Source organism: Cygnus atratus, chromosome 2, assembly GCF_013377495.2.
Source record: "Cygnus atratus isolate AKBS03 ecotype Queensland, Australia chromosome 2, CAtr_DNAZoo_HiC_assembly, whole genome shotgun sequence".
NCBI lineage: Eukaryota > Metazoa > Chordata > Aves > Anseriformes > Anatidae > Cygnus > Cygnus atratus.
This window is the reverse complement of record NC_066363.1, coordinates 53,766,189-53,783,784: the sequence shown is the minus strand read 5'-3', so window position 1 is coordinate 53,783,784 and position 17,596 is coordinate 53,766,189. Positions and strand designations below refer to the sequence as shown.

General features: G+C 44.7%; 1 protein-coding gene across 21 annotated transcripts in view; it reads left to right on the top strand.

Annotated features, from left to right (window-relative positions):
- Positions 1–17,596, top strand: part of ATXN1 (ataxin 1) — a 215,768-nt gene that overhangs the window by 37,655 nt on the left and 160,517 nt on the right. Inside the window, exon 1 of one of the 21 annotated variants that reach the window (XM_035549628.2) lies at positions 820–1,163. The exons of 19 other annotated variants lie outside the window; for them this stretch is intronic. The gene's annotated coding sequence lies outside the window, so the exon portion shown is untranslated. Of the gene's footprint in view, positions 1–819; positions 1,164–17,596 lie in introns of those variants that run through there. One more of the 21 variants, XM_035549633.2, reaches the window with a different exon arrangement.

Here is a 17,596-nt window from a genome sequence, read left to right as displayed (position 1 = left end):
GCACCTTTGCCTTCTGCTGTCCTAGCTCAGCGCCTGTCTGTCCTCAGCCACCTTTGATGCAGGGTGTCACCCTTGCCTGGCTGTGTCTTGCATCTTGTGTTGGATGGCTGAGTGCATCCGATGACTCTTTTTGAAAGGGGTTGTGTAGAAGTGTGTATATTACCAGGGGGCTGTGGCTGAGAGACGTATGAACCTTTTTTGCAGAGCTATCAGTACTGGTTTGTCATCGATTTGTCACTACTTAGCAGCCTCCGTGCTGAAGAGTTCTGTCGGTGCAGCACTTTCTCCAGGCTGAGGACATGGGAGTCCTCTCTGAGCTTGTGCCTGAGCTGCGATCATAATTTGTCACTAATTGTCATCAGGTTAGCAGGCACTGTTATGTCCATGTGCAAATTATGCAGTGCATTTCTGGAATCGCCTGCAGGATACACAGAAGCACTCACATCAGGAGTTCAAAGGATATCAAAGAGCCCACTGAGTGAGAAAACCAGCAGTAAAAGGAGCGTAATGGGGTTTCTGGATGGCTAGACCCTTTGAAGGGTAAGGGAAAGATGTGAGACCATGGAAAAAAAAGTCATGCATCAGCTTCCATGAATCCCGTGCGCTTTCCTCTTTTAACTAGCATGCCAGTGGAAGCTCTAATCAGACGTGTGCTTGTTTGTACAGCTCCGAGGGGCAGACCAGCACAGTGATTTGTGGTTGCAGGCTGATTCACTGCCGCTGCAGCCAGTGAATGGTGGGCAGGGTGGGGTGGATTTCAGGAGCACCAGAGACGGCGGCGAGCGGGGACCTTCTGCCAGCGAGCGCGCAGAGCGGTTCCTCTGCAGGCAGGCCGTAAAATGGAAGTGGCAGCGAGCAAAGCCTCCAGACGAGATTAAAACCGACAGGAAATGAAAACTAACTTCGCCGTTTCTCTTGCACGCTGACCGCCCTCCCCCTTCGCTAATGGTTGCGATGTCCGTAGGAGAGCGGTTCCTCTACCTACTGCCGGGAGCCTGCGCGCGCGGCCTAGGGCAGTGCGTGACCAGGCCGCAGAGCCAAGCGCCGCCATCTCGGGGCTCCTACGGGCCCTGGCTCCCGGTCCGGCTCCCTTAGACGGGCTGTTACTGTCATTATCTCCGCGAAGCCGCTTCTGAGAGCAAGGACATGTGTAGAGGAGGAAAGTGCGTCTCTTTCCTGTCTCTCTCTCTCTGCCTGTTAATCTGTTACAACAGATCTGTTGCTTTGCAGCCCGTGTGAGGCTCAGCAACTGCTCTTCCTTGGCAAACCCGCCAGCTTTTGAAAGCTATAAATAAGGATGTTTCGGGGCGGGGGGTGGGATAGGCACACCTTCTAACTCCATTGAAATACTTGGACACAATGTGCTTATTTTGGCAGGACGGATTAGGAAAAATGAAATACGTGTGCGCGTGTATATGTATAATATTCTATATTCCTAGAATATAGGGACTCTCTCCCAAATAGAAACAGCTGGCATGTATATGTGGCTAAAGCAGAGCTGCTTAGATTTATGCTAGTCATGCTACGAGCTGCACTAAAAGAAAATGAAACAAGTCATCTTTCATCCCCCTCAAATGCAGACCTTTTGCCAAGGGTTGTTTCTTAGAAATTAGACGAACCTGAAGAAGCAGGATCTTGTGTCTAAAAATAGAGCATTTTACTTTCCGTCTTACCCCCTTGCAGGCAGGGTATAAATTTACCTCAGCCAAGAAGCAAGATGAAAGGCGATTTGAGCTTCACCTCCTGTCTCTGTCCTCCCCTGAGCTGTGACAGGGGGCCCTGGTCTTTTCTGACCGGGTTCAAAGCGCCGGTCTCCTCCCTGCAAAGAACCGCTATTGCAAGTTGTTTCTGTGGTCAGGGTGGCAAGTTGCATTTTTGCAGCTAATGTGGGCTTGGGTATGATCGTATGGTTTTTCTACCCAAGAAAACGGTGTTTGGGCTCTTGGGGTTAAAAGCTCTGCTCTCGCAGCAAAGCAGGGCTTGCAATCCTGTGCACAAAGAGCTTTCAAACCCAGGAGTTTCACAGAGCTGTCCGAGCTGCAGGCGAAGCAGAGCACAGCTCGGCGAGCAGCCCCAGCTGCCCTTTCAGCTTCTCGAGACGCAGATGAGCCGTGCTGCTGCGGCTGCCTCCTGGCTGGGGAGGCAGAAAGTGGCTGGGGAGACTGGCGTGCTGCAGCCACCGGCCGGGAAGGCAGCAGGAGCAGCAGAGCTGGCCGGCGGCCAGCTTGAATGCCATGAGCAGGGTGACAGCTTCCTTCCCCCCGTCCCTTCCTCCCCACCCCGCTGTCTGAGCAGGGTTGAGGGGTGTGTGTGTGTGTGTTGGGGGGGTGTTCGCTCTGCTTTCCTGTGCGTTTTTGCCTGCGGATCTGTCTGCACCTGTTTGCCTGCTGCTTTCCTAACCTCTGTGCGCGGGCTGCTTTGATTCATGGGATCACGAGTGTACGCGCCAGCGTGCAGCAGCTTGGCACGGATGCTGCATTAGAGCAAAGGAGGCCTGTGTCCTGCAGGGCTGTTTTAGTAAAGACACGTCCCATCTGCTGCTTCTTATCACCCTTTTTATCTGCGCTGCTGACTCATGCAGTGTGGTCTGCTCAGTTCTCCATTGCAGTCACATCACACTTAGAGTTACCTTTACTATGAGTCACGCTTGTTTTTTCTCTCAGCGAGTGTCAAGCCAAAAACAACCCAGTCTCGTCCCTCTCATCTGTGCTGTCCTGTCCTACCCTTTACCCCCAAAGCCTTACCCCTCCATCATAATCTCATCCTCCCCCACAAGTAAACCACCTGTAATTGAGTTTTAACCTGTGTAATTTTTTCTTTGGGAGCATCTCTGAACTATGTACCTGAGGCTAGTGAGGTATCATCCTAAAATACCTTACTCCCTCTTAGTTGCCTTCACAAATGTGTTTGGTGGAGAATAATTCTTTTCTTTTTTTAAGTTATTTAAAGTAAAAGCGTGTTTATTAATATTTTGGTGTGAAATTTTGTGTTGGGACAACGTATTTCATTATCTTGCTATCTAGTGTACGCATGCAGAACCAAAACCTCTTGACTTCAGCTTTGCCTGCGTGTTGGGCTAATGAGACCATAGTTTCAGACAACTCATGCTGAGGTTTCCCTTGTTTGCTTTTGGCCTGCACGTCTAGAATCGGTCCTAGCCCAAGACAAGCATCCATGTGGGCAGTCTGTTGTTGGTGTACTGGGATTGAACCCCCTACGTGAAGTGCTGTTTTATAGCTTTCAGGTTAAAGAGAATGAGTTGTGAAGTTATGGCATTGCTCTCCTTCGGGTGAGGGGAATTTTGCCAGTGACTTCTGTGTGGATGGATTTTGTCCCTTTGGCCCTTTCCAGTGCTCAGATCCCTAAACCCTTTTCAAAGGAGAGCTTGGTGTATGCTTCACCGAGGACAGATGATTGGTGAGGGTTGCTCTGTGGTTAACTTGACTGCTGAGGTCTGCTTCTTACTGTCCTGAGCCCTTGGTCACATCGAACTTCTGTTAAAACTTGCGGTCTGATTAAAGTCAGTTTGCTTTGAATAAATCTTGTAGAATTGGGCTTGTATATTGCTGATAACTACCTTGATGTCATTGAAAATGGCCTAGGAATCAAGGTCAGAAAATGCAGGAAGAAGTTTTAGAACAAGTGGGACAGAAGTTTTTACTCATGCTCTTCTAGCAAAAGACTAGACACATTTACATTGCTGTGTCAATTCTCTTTTCTTAGGAACAAAATCAAACTCTTTTTTTTATCAGGGGACCAAACAAATGACGTGAATGCTGCCTCTCGTAGACTTGTGTAGAAACCCCTTCCTAATGTTAAACATGTAACATTTTTGAGACCAAACTGCTTAAAACTTTTCCAAAGGATATGTGCATTATAGATCTATTTGTGTGCTCAGACATAGCCTTTGAAGCAGCACCACCTGATCCAGCAGGCTCTCCAGGCCTGTCTCAGCTTTGTGGGATGGAGAAAAATGCCTTTCTGTGCCCCTCTGCGGCAGGTCACGTTGGTCAGAGGTTTGGTAGCTTCCTCTGGAAGGCACCAGACTGCATTTCAGCATTTCCCTGATGGTGTATGTGCTGATCAAAGAATTGGTTTGGATGGACTGGGCCTTTTGCTGCTCACAGTTTGGCCTGAAAACGTTCAGGGATTTGTTTCTGTCCCTGAGCAGGTGTGTCGCATCCTTTCCTGTTCCATCTCTCCTTCCAGTTCAGCTTGAAAGCTTTACAGTTCTGTGAATTGCAGTTGCTGTGTGTCCCCTGGGATGCCTTACCAAGCTTTGTTGGTCCCTGGTGTAAATAAATGGGGCTAATCATGGTCGTAAGCAAAATATCCCATTGTTTCTGAGAAGTGTCTTGTTTTCTGGTAAGCATAAATATGTTCCATAGCCCCAGACCACAAGCATATGGCCGTCCTGCTGGCCGGGTGGTGGTGCGGGTAGGTTGCAACGGGGCTTGCTGCTTCGAGCCCTCGACCCTTTGGAGGTTGTGGAGTTGCATCTGCGAGAATGCAACCCCAGGCTGTATATGGGGTCCTGTGCCGTGGCTGTGCCCGCAGGCAGACGGTGGCACGGGGAGACTTCCCCATTCCTGCTTTCGCTCGGGGAGCGAGGGAGGAAGCGAGGGCGGCGGCGGTGCCGTGCCCTCCTGCGTGGCAAAGCCAGGCAGCGCGCCTCCCGCCTCGGGACACGGGGCGAGATCAGCGCGGGCTTAGGTTTACCCCGTGGCTCGTTTTACCCGTATGCAAAATAGATGTGTAATGCTACCGGCCTTTGTTGTGGAATTGAGGCTTAATTAATTAATTAATTGATGTTTGCTAAATGCCTCGGGATCCGGGAGCTCGCTGCGCGTGCCCCAGAGCTGCAGCAACGCTTTGAGGTTGGAGTCATCTCCTCTCAGATGGTGAGATTTCCCAAAAGCCGAGGCTCCGGCCCCTCCCTCGCCGCCTTCCCTCCCGTTCTCGAAGGGAGCAGCGCCGTGTCGCGCGTTACTTCTACGGCTTGCTCCCTTCGACTTCTGCCTAAACAAATAAATAAATAAACAATGTGCTTAATGCAGTCAGCACGTAGGGCACTTGCCAAAAGAATTTCTCAAAGCAGCATAGCTGGGTTGCCAAATGTCGCGTCTTTTATATAAAGCATTCTTCAGGAAGCAAAGTTGCACAGGGAAAAAAAAAAAAGAAAATGAAAAGAAGAAAATGTTATAAAAACTATCACTGCAGTAAGAAACATTTTTTTCCCCCACAGGGAGAATGTCTGGGCCATGTCATGGTAAGATCAAGGGAGTCTATTTTTATTTCATCTTAAAGGCCCATCTCTCATTTCTTTTCTGCACTCCCCCTCCCAAAGTGCAGCTCTTCACTGTGCTGGCTCGGAGAGCTCAGTTTAGATTAGCGTTCAAAGGCAGGGCTGTGGGATGGTCTTCTTGTATGTGAAAATATTTGCCAGTGGATTTTGGGTGGAGAGAAGGCTGTTTAAACAGTGTTGTTGCCAGAATGTTTATTAGTCTGATATGATTAATGATTGAGGAAAGCGAACGGAGATTTCTTTGCGGCGAGTGTGAGGGAGGCAACAAAACTTTGGCGTCAGAAAATAGAGCTGTATGTTGTAAGCGTGTGTTTTTGTTGAAAGAGCTTGTATATAAGTCCACGTAAACTTACAAACTGTATATGTGTTTCGTGTGCGTTCTGGTATCTCCGCGATTGCGAGCTGCAGTGGTTCGACTCCGGCTCGTCCCCGACGGGTGCGGTGTGCCCACAGGAGCTGCTGCATTTAGCACCCTGCCACCTGCCCGTGGCTGGTGGGAGCCAAGGCAAGGGGGCTTTTTCCTCTGAATCAAAGCTGTGTTTTGGCAGCATGGTGTCTTGAAGTGGCCATTCGCTCCTTATGGCGCCCTCGGTGCTGTGTGCTGGCCTGGTGTGTGCTTACAGCGTAAAGGCTAACATGGTGCGTGGAGTTGGTATTGGGGTATTGGAGTGGAGGACTGGGGCTATATCAAAGTTACAGGACAGTGCTGAAGTTGGTTTTATGAACTTCACGCCATTACTAGTATTTAATAGCATAACATAAGCTCCTTTCAGCCTCACAACACAGTCTCCCTGTGCTATAGCTGCCATCTTGACTGAATACAAATGTAAGCTATATATAATACTATCTCGGTCCATATCCGTCACAATTCGTCTGAGCTTCCGTCAGGGTTACTACATGGCACCACAGAATAATTAACACAGTATGTATTAGCAGTATGTTCATTTGTGCTATATTTTGTCAAGAAGGAATCGCTAGCAATAATCTGATGGCAGGAACAGCTTCTGCTTTGGATTCTTAATGCCTATGTTGGAACAACCTGATAACTCATTGGCAATGGGTATTTTTAAGTTAGTAATGTTTGATCATCCAAAAATGTTATGAAAAAAGACTTTTTTCCTTCTTCCCCTTCCTTCTTCCAGGAGGGAAATTTGAATTGTCTGCAGTGCAAAGTCCCCGTCTCTGGATGTGGTGTCGATGGGGGAACTCCTCACCATACAGCTCATTGTGATAAGTGCTGGAGTTTCTTCAGGGTTGTGCTGTTTCAGAAACAGGGACCCTTTAATAACACTTCTTCTTCCTTGTAATTACACAGTTATGAAGTCTGCTCCCCTCCTTGGGTTGTAAGCACTGAGATTTTCACTGCTGCTGGTAAGAGGCCTGATACATGGCTTGTGTTGTACGTTGTGCTAATGAGCAAGGAAGGAAGGCCAATTAACGGGGGTAGTGCTGAAACTCAGGTGTATATGACGTCTTTTTAGAGTGCAAGTCATTTAACATAAGTCCCAGGTCGGAAGAAATTGATCAACGATTTCTGCTGTATATTCTTATGACCAGTGCGATGATGGTATTCCTCAGCAGTTTGCTGGACAGACATGATGAATCAATATGGTGTCTATTGTATAAGCATCATTTTAGATTAATTTCTGAATCAATAAGTCATATAGTCCTTTAAATATATGAATGTGAAAATGGTATTTGCACAAAGAAAGAAAACACGATTGGGAACCCTTCCATTTTTATTTAAGCACAGATGGTGCGGCGATGAGCACGGGAAGAACCTGAATCGGTCAGAGTTACACTAGCATTAAGTTTTCCATGTGCTCTTTCTCTCTCACATTCCCTCTTAGTTTCTTCTTACGGTGTTTTTTTTTCCTTTTTTTTTTTTTCATTGTAGACTTCTTTTTTTTTTTCCTCAGCATTTTGCTTACATTGTCAATACTGCAATGTTTGGTCGGCTCAGACTGGGAAAGGTATTCGATTTTGCAGCTGACATTTATTTACAGGGTCACCTTTTAGTCTCTGTGTTAGGCTGCCATTCCTGGTGAACCATATATCGCAAGCAATGTAACCTGCTAGCTAAGAGGTCTCAGAGAAAACCATTGCTTTCTTGAGCCCCCAGTAGCAGTCAGATGGAAGCATATATTAGGTATTAGGTTATCGTTACTTTTTCTGGAGCTTCTATCAGTTGGTTGAGGCATAAGAAAACTTCAACACCTCATCTGGTTGAAGATTTTCTAGTCGTGCATTGTACTACTGTTGCAAAGTGTGTAGCTTCACTGGTTTGGATGGTTTAGAATCTCCAAGAAAGTTTTTACTGGTATTTTTCTCCATTGCAAAGATCTCCTTTGTATGCTGCCAGTAGTTATTCCTTTACTACTAGGAGCAGAGGGTACTGTGTCTTTGAATGTTTTGACATTCATTGCTTTAGTTCTTGAGTCATGTCTTATGTAAGTCTCTTGAGTAGGTTTCAGGTTGCTATTTAGAGGTGATGATGTGCTTTGTGTGTAGAGATCATGGAGGCAAGGAGCTCTAGGCATCAATTGTCTTGCTTTCTTTGTCCTGATTATGTTTTCTCATGATTTTTCGATACTTTGTTGTTTGTATGAACAGCCATGAAAGGCAAAAAGTGAGAAAATGGATTCTTGGAGGATGTGTGCCCTTAAATGCAGCTGTAGGCATGTAAGTAGTTAGATTTTAAATTTTGCTGGTTATCTAAGTGATTTAAAGAAAACAAGCAAATTGCTAGTTATTTCCAGGTGACCTGCCCCTTGAATATTAGCCCATTCCTGTTAAGGAGCTCCAATATGAATGTAGGAATGTAAGTCCAGGTGTTCAGGTTTGAACACTTTACGTAACATCAAAAGAAGGAAGTGGAAAGGGGAAGAGTTGAGAGGTAAGGAACAAGTAATACATGGCTTGTGGGGAAGCCTCTGGTATTCAAAAACAGTTACTCTAGGCTTGAACATTTTCAGCTTCTTAAAATACCAACTTCTTGCACCACTCCACTTGACTGTTTTATCATGATCTTTAGGCTTCTCCTTTACTTTTCCTTACCATTCTGTGAGCTAACAATTTAAAGGGGGAGAGCAAGAGAGAGTGAGTGTGACTTAGATTCTCACATTATCAAGAACGGTGAGGGTTGGGAGAAAAGGTCAAATTTGTGAATAATACCATGAAAAAAAGTTCAGAACCTGGAACCACTCCAAGCCATGGGAGATGCTGTAAAGTTCTATGCCTTGTTTGTATAAGATGGTCAGAAGGTTATTTTCTTCTTTCCTCAGAAAAAAAAAAAACTGACTCCAGACCTACTTGAAATCTTGCAGGATTTGCTAAAAATCATGGGAATTGGTATCAAAAGTCCAGGGTGAATGCAGCAGTTGACTCTAGATAGATGGCTAGATAGATTGGCTCTCTGTCTTCATACTTCTAAACTTCTTCTATTAAAGTGTTTGTTATTAAAGTTGTAAGATGCCTTTAGAGTCTTTGTAAGTTTTCTTGAAATTGTCTGCAGAAAAAATGATACAGGACTGTGTTCTTCATGAAAATCTTTAAGAACTTAGACTGTGTTTTCTACATAATCATCAAGAACACAAAACACTTCCCATCACAAGCGCTTTGCTTGTTTGGTAGGTTTATTGTCAAACAGGGATGCAGATTTGGGGCTTATTGTGACTTCCTCTTGGTATTTTGTACTTGTAGTTGTGTACCTGTAGGATGCTAATTTGACTTTTGAGTAAAATGCTGTGTAGGGTTCGAGGGGGAGCTAGGTTCAGAATCCTAAGTGTACATGTGAGTTTGAACAGTACAGCACCCAGTTGGTACCTGATCTGTAACGTGTGGTCTCTTACTGGTGTCTGTCAGGGGGGCATTGCTGTATGGCACTAGAAGAACTTGCAGTCTTCTGATAGTAGTAGTGATCTTTGCCTGCCTTGTTAGAAATATGCTGAGTGGGCGTTTCAGGGATGAGATTTATTGCTTACTTTAGCAAGATCTGCAAACAATATCTGACTTCATAATTTTGCTTTTTGCTTGTAATTACACGTTATTTCTTTTTGGTAATGCCTTCAGAACTTCTCAGTTCATTATCAACTCTCAGAACATAATTTAAGGAATAATGTGTATCCTGACTGGTCATAACGAGGCTGAAATTCCATCTTGGGCTTCTGGTGTCATCACAGAACCAGGATGGAATTACAGCTTTAATTTATGTACTATGGGGGATACATTATTTATTACTATGCATTAGAAAATGATTAATCTCTGCTTGTGTTGCAAGACTATCCTACTGCTAAAAGTCCCCAGGAAGTGCTGAGACATTGTAGAACTTCTTGTGCAGATTACAGCTTCATGAAGCTGCCAAAAAGGCCACTGCATTATTCAAAAACTGCTAGAGGTGATGAAAATTTACGAAGCCACTACGGGGTTTTTCCTAACTAGCAGAATTCCTACAAGGTTTTCATTTGCTAAACCTGAGCGTTTCCCTACCTTTAGTCCCTTTTAAGTGTTACATTTCACCTAAAGTCCTGATCAGACGAAACAAGTTGAGCAGCGCCGTGTTTTGAGGAGCCTGATTCAACAAAACACTTTAACCATAGTCAAGCTCCACTGGAGGCAACGGAAATTGGTTTGATGAATCAGTTCTTTAATTTCTACTTCTTTGCTTGTTCACAAAACCTATTTCTTAGTCCTTCACTTCCCAAAATTGTGCGTGTGTGTGCATGCATGCATCCATGAGTATGGGGAAGCAGCACTGGAGCAGTATGAATGGGTAGAAAATTGCAATAAAATCAACTGATTCGTCCAGTTTTCATTCCAGTAAGCACATTTTTAATGTGTTATGCTCTGATAACGTTCCATTTTTGTGAGCTTTTTCTGTACTAGAAAAGTCAGTAATCAGGTTCTGGTACGTAATTAATAATGCAGTGTGACTAGTGGTAGTGTCCGCAGCTCTGGCTGTTGACCTTGAGTCACCGCATTCCTCCATAGCTGGTTTTCAGTGGGGTTTAGCCTTTCTGCTGGAGCAGAGAATTTGTCGCTTTTCCTTTTACAGTCTGCGGACATGAGTTTGTACAGAGACCTAATACCAGCCACTACGCCGAGCAGCTGTTACCAAGTAACATAACTAATCCCTGCCTCTTCATAAAATGAATTTGAGACTTGGAGGGGGGGGGGGGGATGGTGCAAATTTGCTTTTGCAAGTGCTGTGCCCTGGTTTGGAAAAAAAAAAAAAAGAGGAAAAAAAGACCCAAACCCTAAAGGTTTGTAGGAATTCTAATTAATAAGCCCAGCAAAATGTCTTCAAAGTGCTCGGCATTATTAGATCGGAAGAAGAGAACTAGATATTTGTAAAAGATCAAACAGATACAAATACCTTAAGAAAAGAAGTCACTGATGTAAATTAAGTGAATACTTTATACTAGTACAAAAGTATTATAAAAAATTAAATACTCCCACTTTCTAAGGCAGCATTTTTATCTAAGGCTCTGATGACATGTATAAACCACTCAAGTTTCAGTCTTGTGGGTTACATTGTCACCAGAAGCTCTGACTAATAATACAGTAAAGTCTTACAAATGACAGTTGGATATAGTATGACTCTAAATGGCATTTTTTGTTTTCTTATTATTTCATATGTTTAAGAAAAAAAGAGAAACTCTCAGTGCCTACTGACTAATTGGACCGAACAGAGGGGAGTGTTATCCTTGATCTAATTTGGGTGGCCATATTGTAAATCACAGATGTGGAATGTAACACCCAGTGACAAAGTGGATAATCCTTACATCCTTCGGGTGTAAGAATCTTGAAGCTGGTGTATAGAAAGACGTACAAAGCACGCCGGCAGCTCTCCCCCACGCAAAATTAAAATAATTGTCATTTTTGCAGGGAACACCATGGGAATCAGAATTAGAGACAACCAGCCTCTTCAGTGTGAGAGCTGAAGAGATGGCTGCAGTTTCTAGGCAGAGTTTCAGCCCGCTAGAGCTGTATAAATAGATCACTGGTGCCATGCAGATCTGCTCGGGACCAATCGCTGTTCCCTTCCACATCACGAGGAGATGCAGAAGAGCAGTCCTCTGCGGCTACCTGTGCTGCGCCTCTCACGCTGAACAGATAGGTTGGGGCTTCTGAGGGCAGAAAGGCTCGCTCGGATGATGCTCTCCCCTCACAAGCAGCCTGGCTCGAGGCTTCTGCAGTTACAAGCCTGTGTTTTAAAGCCTCATTTAGATCTTAAATTGGACGTGACATTTGTGCTAGCTTTCTGAATGAGTTGCAGCCTTGGGAATCCGGTATCGTGTGAATCGAGATAGTATGTCACATCACTAGAGAGGAAACTAGCTGCTAACCATTGGGGGAATTGGTTAGTTGTGGTATGGCAGAGGCATGAGATCAGAGCGTCTTCCTAAATCCTGAGCATGAATTTTACACGTACAGCTGCGTTTCTTTTCTGCCTGCTGGTTCGCTGCGGGTATTATTGTCAGTGTTGCGTGGGGAGGGGCTTTTAAGTTTGCGATGCGACACAGAAATGAGGAAGAATGCAGATATTTAAGGGTAGGTTTCTCAAGGTCCTTAAGCTCATTGCCTCTCCTGTTGGCTGTGGGGTTAATTGTGTTGAGCCAACACGGTCCAGAAGCGTTGGATCCTGCTGCTGGAGGCCAGGAGTGACACCCTGGATGTGTGCTTCTGCGCAGATGTGTGGGACTGAATCCTCAGTGTTTGTGAGAAGCATCATGTTAAAAGCAAGCTGGAGGGAAGAGAAAGAATGACAGTAGGTCTTAACATAGGATTAGGGTCCGATAACTTCTTGGCACAGATGCCCGACTCTGGGAAATGAGCCTTCAGGTTGCATTGTTGTACTCGCAGGAAAGCGTGCCAGCAGCACTGCGAGCACTGCCCTCTTTCTGTGCCTGCGGAGGTAAAGCAGAGAGATGCGGCTCCATTCACCCTGGCCACAGGGTTAGAGCCGGTCCTGGCTTTGTTCTTCAGGGCGTGAGCTGTTTTACTGCCCGAGTTTTCTTTTTCGATGGGTAACGATCGGATAATCCGGCTGCACTGTGCCAGCACTTGGGGCTGGGTTGTGCTTGCCTTGGTGCACTGCGTGAGCTCCCAAAGTTGTGTAATTGCAAGTTTACTGTCATACTGCGGATGACTGATGGCATAATTTGTATTTTCAAAATACATGAAGGAGCTCAGCCTAATCAGGTGGTGTGGTAAATATTTCCAGGAGATAAAAACAGAGTATTAGGGCAGGGAACGGAGTTATAAACTTCCTTTAATGAGCTGCATATTGTTTGATCATGTTTTTTCATATACATGAGCTTCTGCATGCCAAATTCTAGTAATAATTGGCAGCTACTTCACAGTCCTAGAGAAATGATACTATAAATACTGGAAACAGTCAAAACGAGTAGATGTGTCAGTTTGCCTTTCAGACTAATGTGACTAACAGGTGATTAGCGCAAACAGTAGAAGGCCCATTTGTTCTTCTCCTTGCTCCTGGAAATACAGGGAGAGGGGGAGCTGGAGGAGCGGAGAGGAGCTGCTCGGCTCCCGGGACGGCTAGCAGAGGTACCGCTGGCTGGCTTGGGTTACAGGTCTGGCTGGGCAGGCGTTTGGCTTCCAAATCCGAGCAGTCCTGCTCACTTCTTGAAGTCCCTGACGTTAAGCACGTGAATGGATAGGTTTGGGGCTTGAAGGAGCCTCCTGGGCTTATTCAGGAGAATTTCCAGCAAAACCTGATGATGGAGGAAAACCCCCAAATTACAAGTCTTTTCTCACTTCCAGTGGGTAGCTCGTGGTGTTGATGGCATGTAAAGTGGAGGGAATCCACATCCATTTGTTCATACATGCTTCGGTGTTCCAAAAAAGATGCAGCAAATGAAAATATCTCATGCCTTGCATGCTGATCAACTGCCATTATTTTTCAAAGACAGAGATTTTAAATAGCAAATGTTAATTTGAGGAGGCTTTTAAGATACATGGAAAGCACTTCTGAAAAAATATTTAAATGACAGTGAAGGATTTTTGTTTTCTGTTTAGCTTTTTTCTACAGTACGAACGTGCCTATACTCAGTGAAACTCACACTCATAGGGATTTGGCTGTGCGGGAAAGTATCCCTCCTTCACAATGTTTTATTGCAGATCAGCTTGTTTTTAATGATAAGGAGAAGATCCCAGTAATAACTGTGAAGAGGCCTAGGTATGATCATGGGTGGATGATTTTTTTTTTAATAGAGTTTGGATGTCTCTCTGAAAATGCTACACTGCAGCTTTTGGGGCTGGATAATGCTCACGAGCAATGGAAGGGTGATTCCCACTTCATAAGGGATTTTAGGCTGAAATTGTATAGTCTCTCATATGGATTAGCATAAGTCTAAAGGCACTTAATGGTCTTTGCTGATTTTTAAAATCTCTGACTTCATGCTTAAAGCCTAAATTGGTTAATGTGGTTCATATTACATTTGAATATATACCCGGTCATCGAGGCATGTGCATTTTAGCATAAAATATGAGTCCAGGGACTAGCACGAGGAGGGGTTTTGTAGCTTTTTGGACACTGCAGTATTTCTTTTAAAGTGATTATGTGGTGATCATTAGCTCTATTTAGTAACATTCCCCTTGCTGAAAGCTGGATGTTGTTTTTTCCACCCCTTGGAAGGGAACTTGTCCAGTTAGTTTCCTCGCAAACCTCGGTGATTCTGCAGAGACTGGCTGCAGGGTTACTTTCATTTTGTGCGGGACGGTGGCGGTGGGAGAGTTACGTGGTGCTGCAGTCACTGGCTGTAGACACCGAAAAGAAACCCTGGGTGTGAGATTGAGGAACGTGGAAAGGACAGTGTGAGCTGAAGATGTGCTCTGGTTGGCACTGGAAAATGAAGCTGTGTTGAGTTCTAGCTTTGGGATGACAGATGTTTGCAGGCTGAAAGCAGTTTTGTCCCAGGTCTGAATAATTGCTGAAGAGATTAGACTGCTCTCCAGCCCATGTGTCCTACATAAGTTGGAGGTTTGGTGTTTTTACTGTTTACAAACTGTTCACCAAAGCAAATAAAGCGTACATAACAATATGCAGCATTGTGAATTTTCCACAAACTTAGCTTTGTTCCTGATGTTGTCATTATCTATCTTATATTATGAATCACATTAAAGGAAAATACCTTGTTTCAATTCTCCAGGGGAAAAACCCTTTTTCTACCTCACCTCCCTCTAAAAACCCCAGACACCTACTTGTCCTGTGTCATCTGAAGCAGATTTCAATCTGTTATCAGTACCTAAATCTACATATACACTTTTCCTGTCTTGCATAGGAACAAAATGTTGTCCCACTTTCTGTATTTGCAGTTGAGTGGTATCACAAACAAGTTACAGTAGTAAACTGAATGCGTTAAAGAAATGGAACAGAGGAAAGATTACAATTTAATTCCCCAGAAAACATACCTAATATTATTCATAAGCAGAATGCAACTCACAGTAAGTAAAAGTAAAGCTGTGTTTCAAACCAGCATAAGTAAAATAAATCTCTCTGGGCAAGACTATGCTTGGATTTAGTGCTAATTAATCTCGCAGAATTGGCACTACAGTTCTGAATTTTAACATCAGGTCCAGTTGTTTACCTTTCTTGCCAATCCAACATTGCTTTTCATGGGCCAAGACTGATATTTTAGCTTGTTTTCTTTCCGGAGCATGCTATCTTTCTCTTAGTCTCCCTGTAATGACTTTGGAATCCGCTGGCCAGTTTCAGCTAAATTTAACAGAAAGGTTGAGATCACAAAGACCTTGAATTCCTAGCAGTTTTATGAAACAGACAGTTGGATGTAGGGCAGCGACAGAAATCGGTGACCTTTCTGAAGGAAAGGCTCGCCCATGTTGTTGCAGATGGGAGAGGGCTCCCAGGGCAGGGCTAGCTTTACTCAGATCGTGCCTCTTACCGTGCCAGAGGCAAAGGCACCAGAAACCAGCCTTCATGAACTCCACCGCTACTCGGTCTTTTAAGGAGGGAGAGTATCTTTTGCTATACTGGCCCAATAAATGTCGTATTTTTAGGTTTCCAGCTTCCCTCTGTGTTCTGAGCCAGCAGCATGCTCCTTTCCCATGTTCTGCAGGTAGCAAATGGAACCAGAGAGAGACAAAGTGACGTGGCCGAGGCTGGATGGGAGGCGTAATGCAGTGCTGACCCCTGCATCTGGGCTTGGAGCTTAGAGCCCAGCCTGTGGGACCACTCACCTCTTCTGTCCTGTGCTCAGAGTCCCTCATGAATGTGGTTTCAACACTCAGACCAGTTGTTAAAGGTCCAAAACCACCTCAGGTGGCTCTTGGAAATGCAAGGTGAGGGGTTAGGCACAAAGCTGCACTCTTAAAAATAAGCCCCACTAGAAAGCACGTGTCTCACTCGTGGAAACAATTGTCTTTGAGGGAAACAAACAGAGACTGACGATGATTTTGAGAGAGGGGACACACAGCATGTTGGCAGTCGTGACAGGGCCCGGCTTCCCCCGCTGTCCTTGCCCTTTTCATTCATGAAAACGGACAGTGGTGGTGAAGTGAGATTGTGGATTTTACACATACTTCCTCCGGGTTTTGGCTTCCGGCTCGCAGTGAGCTCAGAGTTGTCTCGTGTGCCGAGGGTCAGTGGAAGGCACGTGAAGGAAGAGAGAAGCTTTCAAGAAGTATTCGGGTACAAGGAAGGCGTTTCACTTGGCCTCGGCCAGGTCCTCAGCAGAGTGGTCAGTGTCATTCCTTGTCTGGAATTTGCTGTCAGGTCCAGAGAAGTTTAACAAAACCTGAGCAGAAGGAGCAACCAGCTTTAGTTTGTTTCCTGCACCAGGAATGCAAGGAGCTTTCCACCACCAGGTATTTCTTAGCAACTCCCAGTGAAACACTTGTGTTATTATGCTTTTGTTATTGCTAGGGGAAAAACGGCTTGTGAGGAAAAGATGCCTTTTTGCTTCTCGATAGTGTTTTCAACAGATGTGGTGGACTGTGTGGATGTGTGGCTTCAGGGTGGTGGCCTGCAAACCTCCGGGGGTGGAAAAGGTAACTGAGAAAGTTAGACATCATGTCACAGGATCCTTAGCTTTCCTGCACTGAAAAAAGGTGGGATGACCGTCTTACTACTTAAATCAATTTTGAGGAATTTCGAGATTATGGGGGGTCTTTTTAGTGACATTTGGAAAGAGCACGTAAGATCCACCATGAGGAAAATATCAGAGGATATTTGACTTAAGGTGGGATGTCAACGCAGTCACCTTAAAAAAGCATTACTACCTGAAATTTTCTGCTGGCTGTTTTTGCAACTAGTGCCTAAAGTTTACCGTTTTCATGGAGTTCAGTGGGGGAAAGGTAGTATTTTTTTCTTTCATATCTGTTTTGTTTTACTTTTTCCTTTCTATAATGATTCTTTACTGTATAGTTGGAAGAAGATGAGAAAGTATTTTAAAGGTAAAGTAGGATTAATTTTATAACTCCAGAAATTGTTAGTTATTGTAGCTCAAACTACTTTGTTCTCTCTTCTATCTCCATTGTTCACTTTAAGATGCTATTGTTCCTGTCACTATTACACTGCTGTAATGTTAAATTAGAATATAATACGGTGTTCTTATTTTTCTGGTGGCATAATGATGCATGACAGCAAAATACTTTTTTTTTTAATGGTTATGACAACATTAGTAAGCGGCATGGAGTAAGTGGGGAAGATCTGTATGGTGGAGAACTTGATGCTGGGATCCTGAGGTTCACGTCAGGCAAATTTCAGGGTTGCTTTTACTTCTAAACAGTCAGGTCCCACTGACTGCATGCCCGTTTGTAGCTTTAGTTGTGCTCCAGGAGAACATGTTGCTTCTAGTTTAGTTCCTCCCAAGAGGGATTCAGTTCATGTGCTCCAGGACCACCCCACAAGCTCAGGCAGGGGGGATCATCCGGAGGCTTGCTTCGAAAGCCATAGCCCTGAGCGGAGCAAAAGCAGAAATGTGGATGTGCCCTACAGAGAACCTGTGGGATAAAGGGGTAGAAAGAGAGGTGTATTTCAGCAATCTGATCTCGTAGTTGTACCAGTTAGTAAAACACATTTCATAATTTTTCTTTCTTAATGTTCTTCCCTTTTTTTCATAGTTATTACTGAAAGGGGAAGGTTGGTGTGAGTAGGCCTCAGAAAAGGAAGGTTGTTTTGAGAAGTTAGAAAGAAGAAATCTTCTACCGAAAGAGGGATCATATCTTCTTTTAGGAGCTTATACAATGGCAAGTGCACGTTAGATGCTTAACAAATAATGACCCATCCTTAACAGAGACTCACATTTG